Genomic DNA, 14,964 nt, shown 5'->3' with positions numbered 1-14,964 from the left:
AAATTTTCGTTGCTGTTTTTGTAATTTTTTAGTGTCGCTTTTTTCCAAGTAATATTTCTCTGTTGTCTTTTATTTAAAGTGTGTTTGTGAAAATTTGATTCGTACCAGTTCTTCCCCTTCTACGATGCTGTTCGCCCACTCCTCCGCCAGGGTCCGGTCACTGTAAAAACGAGTAATCAACGTGATTCGAGAGTAAAAGAGGTCATAATCCCGATCCAGCACGTTTACACCATATTTTCTTTACCGCGTTGCCAATGCTCGCAGCTAATCGCTTCATCAGCGAGCAGAGACCGCTTTCGGGTTACGCTAAAAAGTTAGCGCTCCGTTAAACCGGATCGACCACCATGCAGCATAAAAAAAATCCATGTAACGCATCATTCTATGCGAATAAATGCAGTTCGAAACGCAGTCATCGACACGTGTCCTTTCCACCGAACTGGAAAGGCTGCAAGCAAGTTATTCCGATCGAACGGTCGCCGAGCAGGGATTTTAATCGTTTGGCTGACCGAATCGGGATAACGTTCGCAAAAGGGCGCGGCTTACACTTGAAAGCTCGATATCCATGGCGGTATGATGCCGTTTGAAAGCCCGGGGATCTCTGTGCTGCAGCTAGATCGCTGAATGAAAGGATCCTGGGGACCAGAAGCGGGTTCAACCATTTCTATGAAGGTTCATCGGACCGTCGCGTCGTCGAGGAATACTCACGGGGACCGGGATCTTACAGTGTAAATCAAGATCTGAAAGAGAGCTTGCCACGGATGAGAGAAAAGCTCGGGGATTTTCACTGGGTTGCGAGTCAGAGCTTTTTTGAAGGTCGAATGCTGGAGCGTGAGCGTTGAAGTAGGACAGTGGAAAGCCAAATGTTGAAGTACATGAGTGTTGAAGTATGAATGTCTATGTATGAGCGTTGAAGGTGAAATGTTGTAGTATGAGAGCTGTAGCTCAAATGTTGAAGTATGAGAGTTGTAGAGCTCAAATCTTGAAGTGTGAGAGTTGTAGATCTCAAATCTTGAAGTATGAGAGTTGTAGAGCTCAAATCTTGAAGTGTGAGAGTTGTAGATCTCAAATCTTGAAGTGTGAGAGTTGTAGAGCTCAAATCTTGAAGTATGAGAGTTGTAGAGCTCAAATCTTGAAGTATGAGAGTTGTAGAGCTCAAATCTTCAAGTATGAGTGTTGAAGGTGAAATGACGAAACTTAGACCCCGAATGTGTTGAATCCGGCGATTTCGCGAATTCGAAATTCCGGGTTTAGAACGCAATGACGCCCGTGCTAATTCGGCCGAATCCAACTTGTCGAGGAAAGCATAAACACAGTTAGTCGCCTGCAGCCAGCTCTTATCCCCGACGTAAACACTCGCGACTTTACGAGGTAGCGAACGGCCGGTTGTAGCGATTAAAATCGGGTCAATTGAGCGACCCGTGAATTCTTCATTAACCGTCGTTTCGACGGGCTGGAATCGTTTCGACCCCGGAATATAAACTCGATCCGATGGACCGACCGGTCGACAAACGATATCGGTTCTGGAAAATACATTCCGCTCCTGTGGCGGAGAGAGGGCCGCGCGTCCTGCTGGTGAATCGAAAATAATTGCGACCCGCCTGGACCGTCGCGCTTGTCCTTTAATTCCACTTAATCGCTGGCCATCGCGAAAATTCAAATTATCTCGCCTGGAGGTCGTTTCTCAATTTTCCGGCTTGGCCCACTGTTTCTGAAGAACTCCACGGCTCTGAAGAGCCTGAAATCCTCGAGTAGATGGAGGACGGTGGGGGATGTTTAAGTCATTGATGATGTTTAAGAATCGATCTGAACAATCCCGAACATTTTGTGAACATCACACGTAAATATATTGATATATGTTCCGAGAATTATATATGTATTATATACAGTTAGTTTTTTTAACTTTTTTATGATTGGACCAAAAACGACTTCAATTTCTCTGTAAGAAGAATTAGTTTAGTAAATGACGTCTAATGAATATATTAAATAAATGCATTTGAAGGAAATAGTAAGAATGGATGTTTACAACTTTTCTAGCTGGCCCAATAAAGAAAATTTAAAAGATGTGTGTGTTTTGTAAATTCGTATAAATTATATACGTTCTGAAAACGATCAAAAGTGGTAAAAATTGCAATTTTTCATGATGTTCAACCTGTAACTGCCGTTACATTGTATTTCGCGATATCTTTAAGGTCGAAATCAAAGATAGAGCTGCGGTTTCAAATGTTTCGATGAGTTACCGCACTCGGTCAATCGAGGACTATCTTTGGAAGATAGAGCATCCTATAAATATCGTTCAAAAGATATCTTTTTATTACAAAATTACCTTGGCTTCCATAAAACCAACAAAATGAAAGCTGACGGAAATATGAAGAATGATACCGCGTGCCGGATTGTCGATGGTTATCCAGAGGGGACATTTCGAATCAATTACTTTGAAGCTAATTTAACGCGAACAAACGGTCCGGTAGAATAATTACAAAGCGGCAGCAGCCCAGATCCAGGTTCGCATTACGGAATCAGAGAAAGCGTGCAGTAACAACCGAGGATATCATCGGTGGCTGGCTACAATGACGAGACGGTAATGGAAAAGCAATACGCTGGAAAAGCTATTCAACGTTTTTCCCCGGGCGATAGACAGAAAAGTAACAGAGAAAGAGAGGGAATGGAGAATGAATGCGGGTGGGACAGGTGGAAATTATTCGAAAGGTACACGGAGTAGGGGAACGAATAGGGGATGCTGTATTACGAGCTGATTCATCTTGCAGTTCCCGGGGAGAGAAACGGGGACAGGAACGTCACTTTGTATCTGATTCGGAGCTCGGTCTCGCTACGTGATCAAAAGGACACGCCTCGATGGCCTGGCGAGCCTGTATGAATAGGCAAGCAGAAGCCGAGGCCGAGATGAGCCGAGCTACCGTGATGGGCGATCATGCTTGTCGAGAACGATCGATCGACCGAGAGCACGCTGAATCACGAAGAAACGGCGAGCACCGCGTGGACAAGACAATAGCAAACGCCGGAGAACTGCCGGCCGGAAACCATGCCGTTTCGATCCTATGAATTAATGTGGGCCAAACTTCATTCATTATTAATAGACAGCGGATTTTATGCAGTTGTAACAAAAATGGGCAAGTGCGATTTAATGCAGTAAAAACATTAGAAGAATTTAAAAATACTGTTATATTATTTTCAACCTATCAACCATATTCACAGAGAGAAAATACATTTCTATTTCACTCCAGTTTGTTGCAATTCAGGTAGAACATTTTTATTTCGCATAGATATCCGCTGTATAATTAGTAACAGCGAAATCTCATTTGCGGGAACGTTGAAAAATCGATATCGATTGACCCTTTGTACGCGCGTAAAATAACTTTTTTCGCGTCTGTCGCTCCTGCCTTGGTTACATGAACCCGTGCTAGGTAATTAGCAGACTGCGGACCTTTATGCATTTATAGCAAAATTGAGTAGACGAAATCGAAAATTGTTGGAAAATTTTTAAAATTAACGATGTCAATATATAATTTCTCTTCTAACATTCAAATTAGTTTCTATTTCTTGCAATCGATGCAGACAATTTTTATTTTGCATAAAGATCCGCAGTCTAGTAATTAGTAAAGGACGAGGTGTTTCGACCAATGATGGAATAACTGTATAATCATATACAGATTATATTTTAGGTAGGACGACTGTAGAAAGTTATAGCTTACGCGAGAACAGGCTGAAGACCAAACACTAGAACGGAAAGATGCTTCTTAAGGGATATGAAAATGTGGTGGAGGTGGTCAAGAATATTGGGAAAAATCGGGGTTAGTCGTAGAAGTGGATGCTGTCTTAAATTGTTAATGTAATCTTCGACTCTTAGACTAATTTATTTCCTCTAATTCTCAAATTCTAAATAGAGAGAATTCCTCAAAATTGAACACCAAACGTTGACCACCGAGGACTGAACCTTGCACACACCATATTCCACATTGAATACTCGTAATTCTGTATTCAACGTTCAATGTTACGCGTAAAAAAGGATCGGCAAAAGGGACGCAAAGGGACCGAGAGCAGGGAGCAGCAAGTCTCGCGACTCCTAGCAGGCTAAAGGATTATTCGTACGAGACAAGCACGCCTCGAAACGCTCGGCCCAAAGCGGCCGCCATTCACCGAGGCCATTTACCCCTTTCCCACCCCCTTTTTTTCCCTTATCCGTGCCTATTGTTCGCGTTCCGAGGGAGGAACGAAACTTCTGGCTGCTCCGCGATATTTCAATTCTCGTGTCACGCGCAACTCTGGCTACGACCTCTCTCCTCTCCTCTCTGCCTCCTCTCCGCGTGATACCACGAGGAGAGACATCCCAGCCCGGAAAAAATAGGGGTTGCGACACGTTCGGGCTCGAGAGCCTCCCACACACATGATCATTTCTGCTAACCGCGCCAGGTCGCGGTCGGGCCGGCCGGCTGCGGCTGCGAGAAACTTTGCTCCTCGGTTTTCACGACCCAGCTTCTGTGCTCGATTCTTCCCGCTCGTTAAAGTTTCGTCGATGTTTTGTTGGCTCGCTGGGATTGTTTTGGTGTCTCGGAAAGAGGAATAGACTTTTTCCTTTATGAGATTTTTACATCAACTTTGCTCACTTCTATTTTTCAAGGTTCGAGATTCGAGGTTTCAAGGTGGAACGTTCAATGGTCAAGTATCAGAGTTCAGCAATGAATGTTCCAGAATAGAGGCAGTCCCAAAAATGTGGGACTCCTAAGGTCATTCGAAGTAACTTTCTCTATTGCGAAAATGTTCGCGGTTTTTGTTAAGCATTTCCTTCTTCGATGTCCACAGAGCTTCGCGGAGGTTCGCAGGGCTTTCTCAAAGGCTCTTCTGAGAGGTTCGCTTTGCTTGAGCCGATACGGATATCGAACTTTCATCGGAGCCCGCTTTTTAATGGTAAGCTCGTGTACCGGGCCGCGCATCGATGCCCTGAAATTTAATTAAATTTCAGCGTACTTTAAGCTCGGTTTAGTTATTGCGTCGACACGGTCCGCGGCCCTGTCTGAAATTTAATTAGAGCCCATTTTTTCCCCGCGAACGCCCCCTAGGTCCGTTTTAATCAGAGTCCCCTAAATAACAGTGTTTCTCGCGTTTCGTCGCGCCCGCGCTCGCTCCCCAAGGACGACGGGGCAAGGATCTAGCGTGATCCGCCGCGGGCGGATAAATAATGCATGACCGGCTTTCTTCTCGTAAGTATTGCGGACTGCAACGAAATTCCACAGAAAAAAGAATCGCGAGACCGTTCCCTCGCTTTTGTGTCTCTCTGGTCTCGCCGATTTCGCGATATCGTGTTTATGAAACGCTGGATCAGGATGCTTTCGTAATACGCGGCTCCGGCTGCTCGAATTTCGGCTCATTGGCCGAGCTGGGAAATTTCAGAATTTGTGCGAGTAATTGCGCGTGGGGTTCGTTAAAATTTCACGGCGAGACGCGCACCGATTTGCTTATTCGCTATTGCCCCGGGATTTGGGCGAATTTTCGACGAACGGCAGTTGGCGTTTTCGAGGAACTGTCCAGATCATCAGATTCGGCGAGAGTCACCCTTTTCTAAATAATTATCCACTTCTTTATATAAAATTACAAGATTTGACGCATACAACAACAACGACACGGCAAGCTAATATAAGCGTGGTAATAATCTTCATCTATAAAATCAAAGTTGATGTTCATAAGTCGTGCAACAAGCACCAGTTGGTGTTTTCGAGAAATTGTCTAGATCATCAGAATCGGCGAGAGTCACCCTTTTCTAAATAATTATCCACTTCTTTACAGAGAATAAATACGGTTTCATCTAGAAAATCAAAGTTGATCTTCACAAGTCTTTGACGCGTCCACCTACAAAAGATTTGTCTCCCGGCAAACGATCGATGCGCATGATTTCAGACGATCGCGATAGGATCGGTTCAGACCGCGATCGAATCACAATCGCAGCCAATTCGCAGGAAGTGGTTGCCGGTTGATCGGGACGTGGGGCTAACGAACCTTGGCGAAGTCCGATGGAAAAGCAAAGGCGAGCGATTTCCTGGGCGTCGGTGTCTCAACGAACGAGCTAGCCAATTAGAGAGTGAACAGGAGAGAAAGAGAGAGGGAGAGAGGGAGCGTAACTCTCTTCTTTCCGCGAGGAGGAGAGATCCTGGCAGTGATTTCCGGCAGCGATTCGGTGCGGTGCGCCGTTTAAAAGAAACCATCGAGACAGAGAGAGAGAGAACTCGACGCCGGTGGCCAACTCTGCAACGAAGAAAAAAAAAAGAAGAAATTAGAGAAGAGAGCCAGAGAGAGGAGGGAGACTCTGGAAGACCAATACGCCGCGAAACTGAGATCTAATAGGAAATTATTAGACCCTGCGTTTCCCGGGGACCACAGCATCAGAGAAATTCTGGCAGCGCGAATGCTTCTGGCCGGGGCCGTGGCCGAGAGATGGGAGAAAAAGGGAGAGGGAGGGAGAGAGCTCGACTTCGAAATGAGCCGCAACGCACGGAACACCGGCAGCTTCAATTAGAGTAAACGAACGAACCGCCGCTGCAGAAAGAGCGCAAAAGAACGAGAAATGAGCCCGCGGAAATAAGAGCCGGAATCCGCCGGACCGTGGAAAGCAATTTCCGCGAGGATCCTCCGCAAAAATTCCGACCGAAATCGATGGGGCGCCTGCAACCTTCTACACAAGTCGAATTTATTAATTCGTGTAAAGACTTTCTCGATTTATCGCCGGACGGACTTTTCTGAAAAGTATTTCCTCCTTTTTCGATAACCTTAATCAGCGGATTTTTATGCAAAATAGAATTTTTGTATGCGAATTACAGGAAACGATAGGTTGAAAATAATATTAGGTGTACGTATTAATTAATATATTTGGTGTTCATTTACAAACAACTATGACATACTCAAGTCTTGAAAATAATCCCCATCATATCCCATACAGTTGCACCCTTTTACAGGTGATGGATGATCCCATTAAAAGATTTGGATATAAAACAAAATTACAAATAATAATTGTGAGGGCCGCGAATTAATTTGTATACCTAATACAACAGTGTGTCTAAATTAATCTCATGTTTTATTTACTGTTTTAAATTACACCTACAACGTAACGGGAATCATTTGGATAAAGTGAAATCTGTCTTTGCGCGCAATACAGTGCAAATTCGAGGCTGCAGCGGGGTGGATCATGAATTTCGCCAGACCATGATCCCTGTCCGACTCGTCCCCTTATTTTTCGCCGGTCGCAATCTCGAATTGCCGTGTTCACCGAGCCCTCGTAAATTTGATGGAGGTTCGACGATCGCGTTTCGCGGATGACAACCAATAACCCGCCGGTGTTTTCCGCTCGCGGTGCATGCTCGCGCGAGCATCGATCATGCTAGAATGATGGCTGGCCACGCGGATGGTCGCGTAATGCTTTTCCACGGTGCCGTATTTTTCTGCGTCGATTCGCCCTTAAGCCTCGCCGATTTCCCTCGATCCCCGTTTGTTCGCGCGTCACCGACCGTCGACACGCTATTCACCTTCGTCACCAATTTTATGCAACATCTGCAAATTTACAAAACGCGAGAATATCCCGCCGCCAACTCCGGAAATATCTGTGGCTGTCGAGAAGAACGCCGCTTGTCACGTACTTTCACTTTCGAGACATTGCCGTTCGAAGTTTTGAACGAAAACTTTAACATCGGTTAAATTGCATTATTTTTCTTGAGACTTTCGAATTTGTTTCCATGACTTTTCTTCTGGCAAATACATAAATCCTATACTACGGAGCTCAATTAATGCATAAACTCAAATTTTTTGAAATTGTAGAAATAAAAAAATATATAAAAAGACTTTTTAAAAACCACGCTTATATTAAAATGCACTAAAAAGGAGAAAATGATTTTTTTAGGCATTAGTGACTATAAATAAAAGCGTGGAGCTCCCACGAAGATTACGTCAATATAGTTTAGCGCTCCACGCTTTTATTTATAGTCACCAATGTCTAAAAATATTACTTTTTTAGTGCATTTTAATATAAGCGTGGTTTTTAAAAAGTTTTTTTTTATATATTTTTCAAATATTTATTCCGCGCAGCTGATCGATTCCAGCGGCCACTTCCGGTTCCCAGCCACATTTCCGTTCGCCTAACCGTGGACCGAGGGATTCCCGACATTCCTCTCATTCATCGTCTCCGTCGAACCGTATAAATATAAAACCGAAATACGGATCGTCGTGATTCCATCTGTGTATCCGCGAACAACAATACAAACGACTTCGAAGGAACCGGTCGAGAATTCGGAGAGAATGATCGATCGTCGATCAGACGAGTCTTGGAGTGTTTGAATTAAAGATGAGAGACCTCCTGGATCGATCGAATCAGGAGAGACTTGGGAACGCCTGAGAATTTCGGTTAGCAACAATCGGCCACAGAGAAAAGTTTTTATTTTTCGCTTTGAACAGCCGCCGGCTGGAAAAGGGGGGCAGCAACCAAGGTGAAAACAGAAATATTGTTTCACGTAATATTTTCGATACGCCGCGCCGTGCCGCGGTCCTATTATTGCGGAGCTTCGTCGAGGAAAAAAGAGAACCGTTTCCCGGATCGATGGCGAACGTGACCAACAGAACAACCCAGCGAACTTTCCTCTATTTTCCCTTATTTTCCGTGCGACGGACCGCCTTTGATCAATCCTATCATCCTTCCACATACGCCCCCGCATTCTCGACACTTCCGCGAAAAGTTCTTCGATTCTGCTTACTTAGAGTGGAGTCTCACGTGTCGGCTCGTTGCGAATGCCTTGATGCGATTTTCGGTTTAACGTTCAACGCGAAATTCGAAATCATTTTCTTCGCTTTGATTCATCCGTACCTGATAAGTAGACTGCGGATTTTATGCATTTATTACGAAAATGGGTAGATGCAATTTAAACCAGTAATAGGATTAAATGAATCTAGCTTATGTATTATTTTTGCCTTGTAGAAATCATTGAACGAAGAATGAACAGTTTATTTATACGAACAAGTTTTATTTTATACAAAGCTTCCTTCAGTGGACGTTTTCCAATCGAAAAACTGGGATCATATGGATTAAAAAATATTATAAATGAAAACATAAACATAACATCCAACTTCAAAGATCAGCGAAGAATGCTTACCTCTAAAACTCGGTTCGAAATCTCGAAAGCGAATGGAATCAGCGCGGGAAAAAATCGGATTGAAGAGGAATAGAATCGAAGCAGGAAAATGGCGGTGCGGCGTGGAAAATGGCAAAGTAATGAAGAGTGAGCACAGAGAGTGCAGTGGTTGGCGATTGCCGCGAGAGAAACCGGCGCGCGGGAAGAATGGAAAAAGAAAATTCGAGGAGAAGAGCTACTAAAAATGAAAGGATATGGCAGCGATGTCGTAGCCGGCCACAGAATTTCTTATTTCCTTCATCTGTTCGGTTACATCCTCTACTAAATTACGCTTAACTTCGCTCGTGTCCTCTTCAGATGCAAATTCCGTAATGCAACATACACACACACACGCGCGCGCATCTGTCTGCGACGGTGTAAGTATAACTTCTTATATAAGATTTTCTTTTTCTTCTTCATTTCCATCAACACCTCCTCCTTTTCTTTCCTACTCTTTTGTGTTGGATACTCGGGCTGCTGCTCCTCCCCACCACTCGGAGGTAATCTCTTGCTCATCTTCTCGCAAATTCCTTCCGTTATCCATGTTCTCGCTAATCCAATAATGTTTCGTTTCTCCCGCCCCTTATAATACAGCCCGTTACCGTGAAAATACGAAACTTTGGGAGTTGATGTAATTTAGATGCAATTTGCGTCGCTCCTTGATGCGCCGCGATAATGCGTTACTCTGAAACGCGATCGCCGTCTGACCAACATTTCCTCGATGATTCTTCGATTATTTTAATTCGGGAGCAATCTTATTTAGTATAATTTCAGTGGAAATGGACGTTAATGCTCAGACTTCATTCCTGGAGCCAAGCATGGTCCTCGTTTCTGTTCCACGAAACGGTGAAAAAAAATCGTGTGTCAATTTGAAAGGTGGCGTTGCAAAGCGAAGGCTTCAATCTTCAAATCTGTGAAAAATTCGTTGGCGAAAAAAATTTTTCACCGTTTCTACAGAGCTTTCGATTTATCGTTCTTCAAGACTCCTTTCTATTTGCACAGATTAACCCGATTTGGACTCGGGGCAATTTTAATTCCGAAATCAAGACATATCTTTCACCCTAGAAGGTTTTTCTTGCGTATAATCTTTTTTATACTATTCACATGAAATTGAACCTGTTTAGCAATTTCTAGAATACAGAAGTATTGAACAATTTCAAATTCGTTCGAGTGCTGAGAAGTTACGAGGGAAATGAATTTGGTTCGGTATGGGATAGAATTGTTGAGGGTTTGCCAAGGTTCCCAGTGTAAATAGAGCTTCAAAGCCACAATGGTGGCAAATGGGAATTCTGATTCGCGTAAACTTGCCAATTCATCGACGAAAACGGAGCCACTTGTTACGCAAGCCGGAATTGAACCGTGAACGACACAGAGAAACAAGGATCCGCCCTCGGTTCCTCGACACGACGTTCAACATAGCGAAGTTGCTATCCTCCTGTTACGTAAATCAGCTCCTCGTGCCTGTTAATGACAGTGATCAACGGAATCCCTCCGGCGGATTCCATCGCTCTGTAACAAGTTCATTAGAATTCGGACGGAGCTCGCTGTGTATCTCTTGATAGCTCCGATTCGAGAGACGAATTCGTAATCGCGCGTTCACCAAAAATCGAAATCGAAATCAAATTCACATTCACCCTCGATCGTGTCAATTAAGCTATGTATTCACTGTCCGTATTATCTATTCAATGTCTTCACAAGTCTATCGCGTTTATCAGCAGCGCGGAAATAAACGTGCAAATTAACAGCGATTCAGAAACGAGAAGAGGAATTTGATAAAAATCGAATTCACCCATAATCTGATCGGTGAAACTGCATTTACAGATCCGGGACCTTTATCTACCGGATTTTCATGAACCAATAGCATTTGTAAGTCTCCAAGGCAAAATCAAATGTATAAATTAACAGTGAATGAGTTCGGGTTCATTCAGGAAATCGATTAAAGCCAGAAAAGGAAATCGAGAGGATATTGATGGAAAGCAAAATCAAATTCATCATAATCTGATTGATCGAACTGTATTTACACATCCGGGATCTTTATCTACCGGATTTTCACGGATCTATGGCATTTATCATTTATTTAATTGAAAATGTTCACTTTCACCATACAAATATAAAATATATAGAATGGAACACACACTTTAAATCAGAATAACTTTTATATGAATGGACCAAAGGACTTCAATTTCTCTGTAAGGCTACAAGAATTAGTTTAGCAAATGAAGTCTAATAAATAAGTTTTTTTTTTTTTTGGAAAAATGCATTTGGTCGGAATTGTGAAAAACAATATTAAAAATTGATTTTTACAACTTTTTTAGCTGGCCCAATAACGAAAATTTAAAACATGTGTTTTGCCAACTGGTATAAATTATATACGCCCTGAAAATTTCATTGAAATTGGTTAATTGGTTTACGAATTATAAACGATCAAAAATGGTAAAACTTGCTACTTTATGGTACACTACAAATTACCACTTTTGATCGTTTATAATTCGCAAACCAATTAACTAATTTGTATGAAATTTTCAGAGCGTATACAATTTATATCAGTTGACCAGACACATCTTCTGAATTTTCGTTATTGGCCCAGCTAAAAAAGTTGTAAAAATCAATTTTTACTATTGTTTTTCACAATTCCGTCCAAATGCATTTTCTCAACATATTTTTTACACATCATTTACTAAACTAATTCTTCTAGACTAACAGAGAAATTGAAGTCGTTTGGTCCATTCATAAAAAAATTGTTCTGATTTAAAGTGTGTGGAATCAGTTATGGCTCCTTACTGTATGTGTGCAAAATCTTAATATAAAATGCTCGTCTAATTTGTTTATAAAAATGTCGAAACGACACCGCGCCGGCCCAGAAGACCTTAGATTGGTACCCTTGGTTTTGGTCTGTGGGTAATTTGGAAGATTAGGGGTTGGTAGTTGCAAGAAACGAGGGAAAGAAGGTAGAAGGTTCAACGAGACTGTTACAGGGCGTTTTAGATCGCATCGATAGTGGAATTCATCCGGGGACATTAAATACGTCGCAGGTTAATCTGAATATCATAGCGAGCGATCGCATTTATATTCCGCTCTCCTCGGCGTACGTGTTTCGTTGCGGTCTCTCCATGTCTCTCTTCCATCTCACTCTCTCCTCTAATTCCGGAGATCCTCTCTCCGCGAAGCGGAATTGTAGCGGCCAGATAATCATCCAGCCGCTTCTTCTATCATGCATTTATTTTCCCGCATTTCCGACTTTTATTAAGATTTCGCTTAGCAGAAGAATTTCAGATTTGATCAGATTTATTCAATGTAGAATGTAATTTTTATTAGATTAAAATTTATCCTGAGATTTAATCATCTTCTTATTCGGTCAAGAGTTGCCTTTCAGATTTGCAATCTCTTTTTCTGTATTCTTCTTCAGGATATTTCTCCCTCTAACAAGTTTGTCTTTAAAAATAACTTTTTATTTTCCCCCCTTTCTGTCTCTATAATTATTAGGATTAAAATTTATCCTGAGATTTAATTATCTTCTTGGTCAGTCAATAGTTGCCTTTCAGATTTGCAATCTCTTTTTCTGTATTCTTCTTCAGGATATTTCTAAACAATAAATTTTGAATTTGCCCCCTTTCTGCCTTTATAATTATTAGGATCAAAATTTATCCTGAGATTTAATTATCTTCTTAGAATTAGTCAGTCAAAAATTGCCTTTCAGATCTGCAATCTCTTTTTCTGTATTCTTCTTCAGGATATTTCTAAACAATACATTTTTACTTTCACGCCTTCCTATCTCTATAATTATGGAGGTTGATATTCAGCCTGAGATTTCACGTTAAAGGTTTCGATGTCAGACGTCAAGGAGAAGCAACAGACCAAAATCGAACGTTCCCCTGAGTATCGAGTCCAGATATGGGACCACGGTTGAATCGTTCGACGATTCTCCAAGACGCTATTCACAGTGGAGATCCACCGTTCGCCGAGAAAGTCTCCGATGTCCTGCTACCTCCGGCTTTTGAGATCTAGAGAATACTTTTGTACTGTCGATCCCACTATCGAGAGCTCATTCTCAGACGGCGAGAGGCAACAAGCTCTTGTTCCGAATCCCCATCGGTCTGGGAAAGCGTTTCTGATATCGTCGTACTGTCTGGAACAAAGGTGAAATGTAAGCGAGAGGACTGTTCGACCCGGATTTTACGAGACGCCCGGGAAATTATCATGTATTGTTCGCAAAATTGTCTTCCTGTTAATTTCATTTGCTTTGTCTTATTTGAAGAATATTTATGAATATTTATGGACCATGAAGAACGGTGCTCTTTGCGATTTATTTCTGAGATACTCAAAATTCATGGTAATTTTATGGATAGGGGGTTTAGGTATGCATACATTCCACCGCCTTTGAGAATTCTTTCATTGCAAAATACCCACAACCGTTCTGTAAAAATCGATGCAGACGCCTGCGCTTTCAGCACACGTCGACGATCAATCACAATTTCATACATTTTCTTGTATCCATCAAAAACGTCGCCTTCGCTAATTTTTCTGAAAGTAACGCCTTCTGAATTCTGTATAGAGAGATTTCTTCCGACCAAAAATAATTCCATTTTATGGATTTTCATTTTATGGATATGAATAGACTGCGGATCCTGATGCGAAATAAAAATGTTTTGCATTGATTTTGGGAAGCAGGAATAACAAAAAAATAGATTTCATCCCTTAAAGACTTTGTTACATTAAAAGCAACGTTACAACATTCTTGAATTTCTCTAAGGCTTTACTGTTTTATATTTCATTCAGCCAATTTCTTTATAAATGCATAAAAATCCGCAGTTCAGATATGAAATTTTGTTAATTCTTTAATTGATTAGATACCAACATATTTAACACTGAACCTACCATCACCGGTCAGAATGACCGGTTCCAGATTTTTTGTTTTACGATTATTGATATCATAGAAAAACTATATATAAAAAAAACTTTTCCAAAATCACGCTTATATTAAAATGCACTGAAAAGGAGAAAATAATATTTTTTAGGTATTAGTGACTATAAATAAAAGCGTGGAGCGCACACGAAGATTACGTCAATATAGTTTAGCACTCCACGCTTTTATTTATAGTCACTAATACCTAAAAAAATTATTTTCTCCTTTTTAGTGCATTTTAATATAAGCGTGGTTTTTAAAAAGTCTTTTTTATATATTTTTTTATTTCCTACTTTTAAGTCTTTTTTTAATGGAACGCGAGATATAGTGATACTGGTATGAAATAGTAAAATATATAGAAACGCAAGATATGAAAGTTCGCGAGATAGAATGAGGGGATGACTCCGAGAGATAACGTCTCTTGATGGAGTCCGAAATTGTCCGAACTGGAACTGAATGAACGGAACACCACACTGAGCTCCTTCGGTGCGAAATGTGTCAGTGGAGTGGGAATGAGTCGGAGTGGGAACGCGTAGTGGAGTAGGGAGCGCTGGCGCGCGGAGTGGGGATCGCTGAACGCGATCGAGGTATGACGGGTAGTATTAACATTATTTTTTCTCCTGAACGCACAGTTTTTTTTAAATATTTGTTTTTTACTATTGCATTGCCATCCAGATCTGAGCTATGTTTAAAGTTTCAAGTCTCTAGCTAATCGCGAAGTGGATTAAAATTCGATTACAAGATTTGACGCATACAACAACGAGAACGACAACTCGGCAAGCTAATATAAGCGTGGTAAAATATATAATGTCATAAGAAATGATTGTATAGATATCTTTAGTGGAGAATATATTACAGTAGGAGCTGCACAAAGTCTAAATAAAATCAATCTTGTCATTT

At 41.6% G+C, this 14,964-nt stretch overlaps 1 protein-coding gene across 1 annotated transcript in view; it reads left to right on the top strand.

Annotated features, from left to right (window-relative positions):
• LOC143210551 (uncharacterized) overlaps nucleotides 1-14,964 on the top strand; it is a 259,814-nt gene that overhangs the window by 51,205 nt on the left and 193,645 nt on the right. The gene's annotated exons all lie outside the window — the stretch shown is intronic.

Source organism: Lasioglossum baleicum, chromosome 7 (genome assembly GCF_051020765.1).
Source record: "Lasioglossum baleicum chromosome 7, iyLasBale1, whole genome shotgun sequence".
In the NCBI taxonomy this organism is placed as follows: Eukaryota; Metazoa; Arthropoda; class Insecta; order Hymenoptera; family Halictidae; genus Lasioglossum; species Lasioglossum baleicum.
Note: the sequence above shows the minus strand (reverse complement) of the source record. Positions and strands in the feature narration are given on the sequence as shown.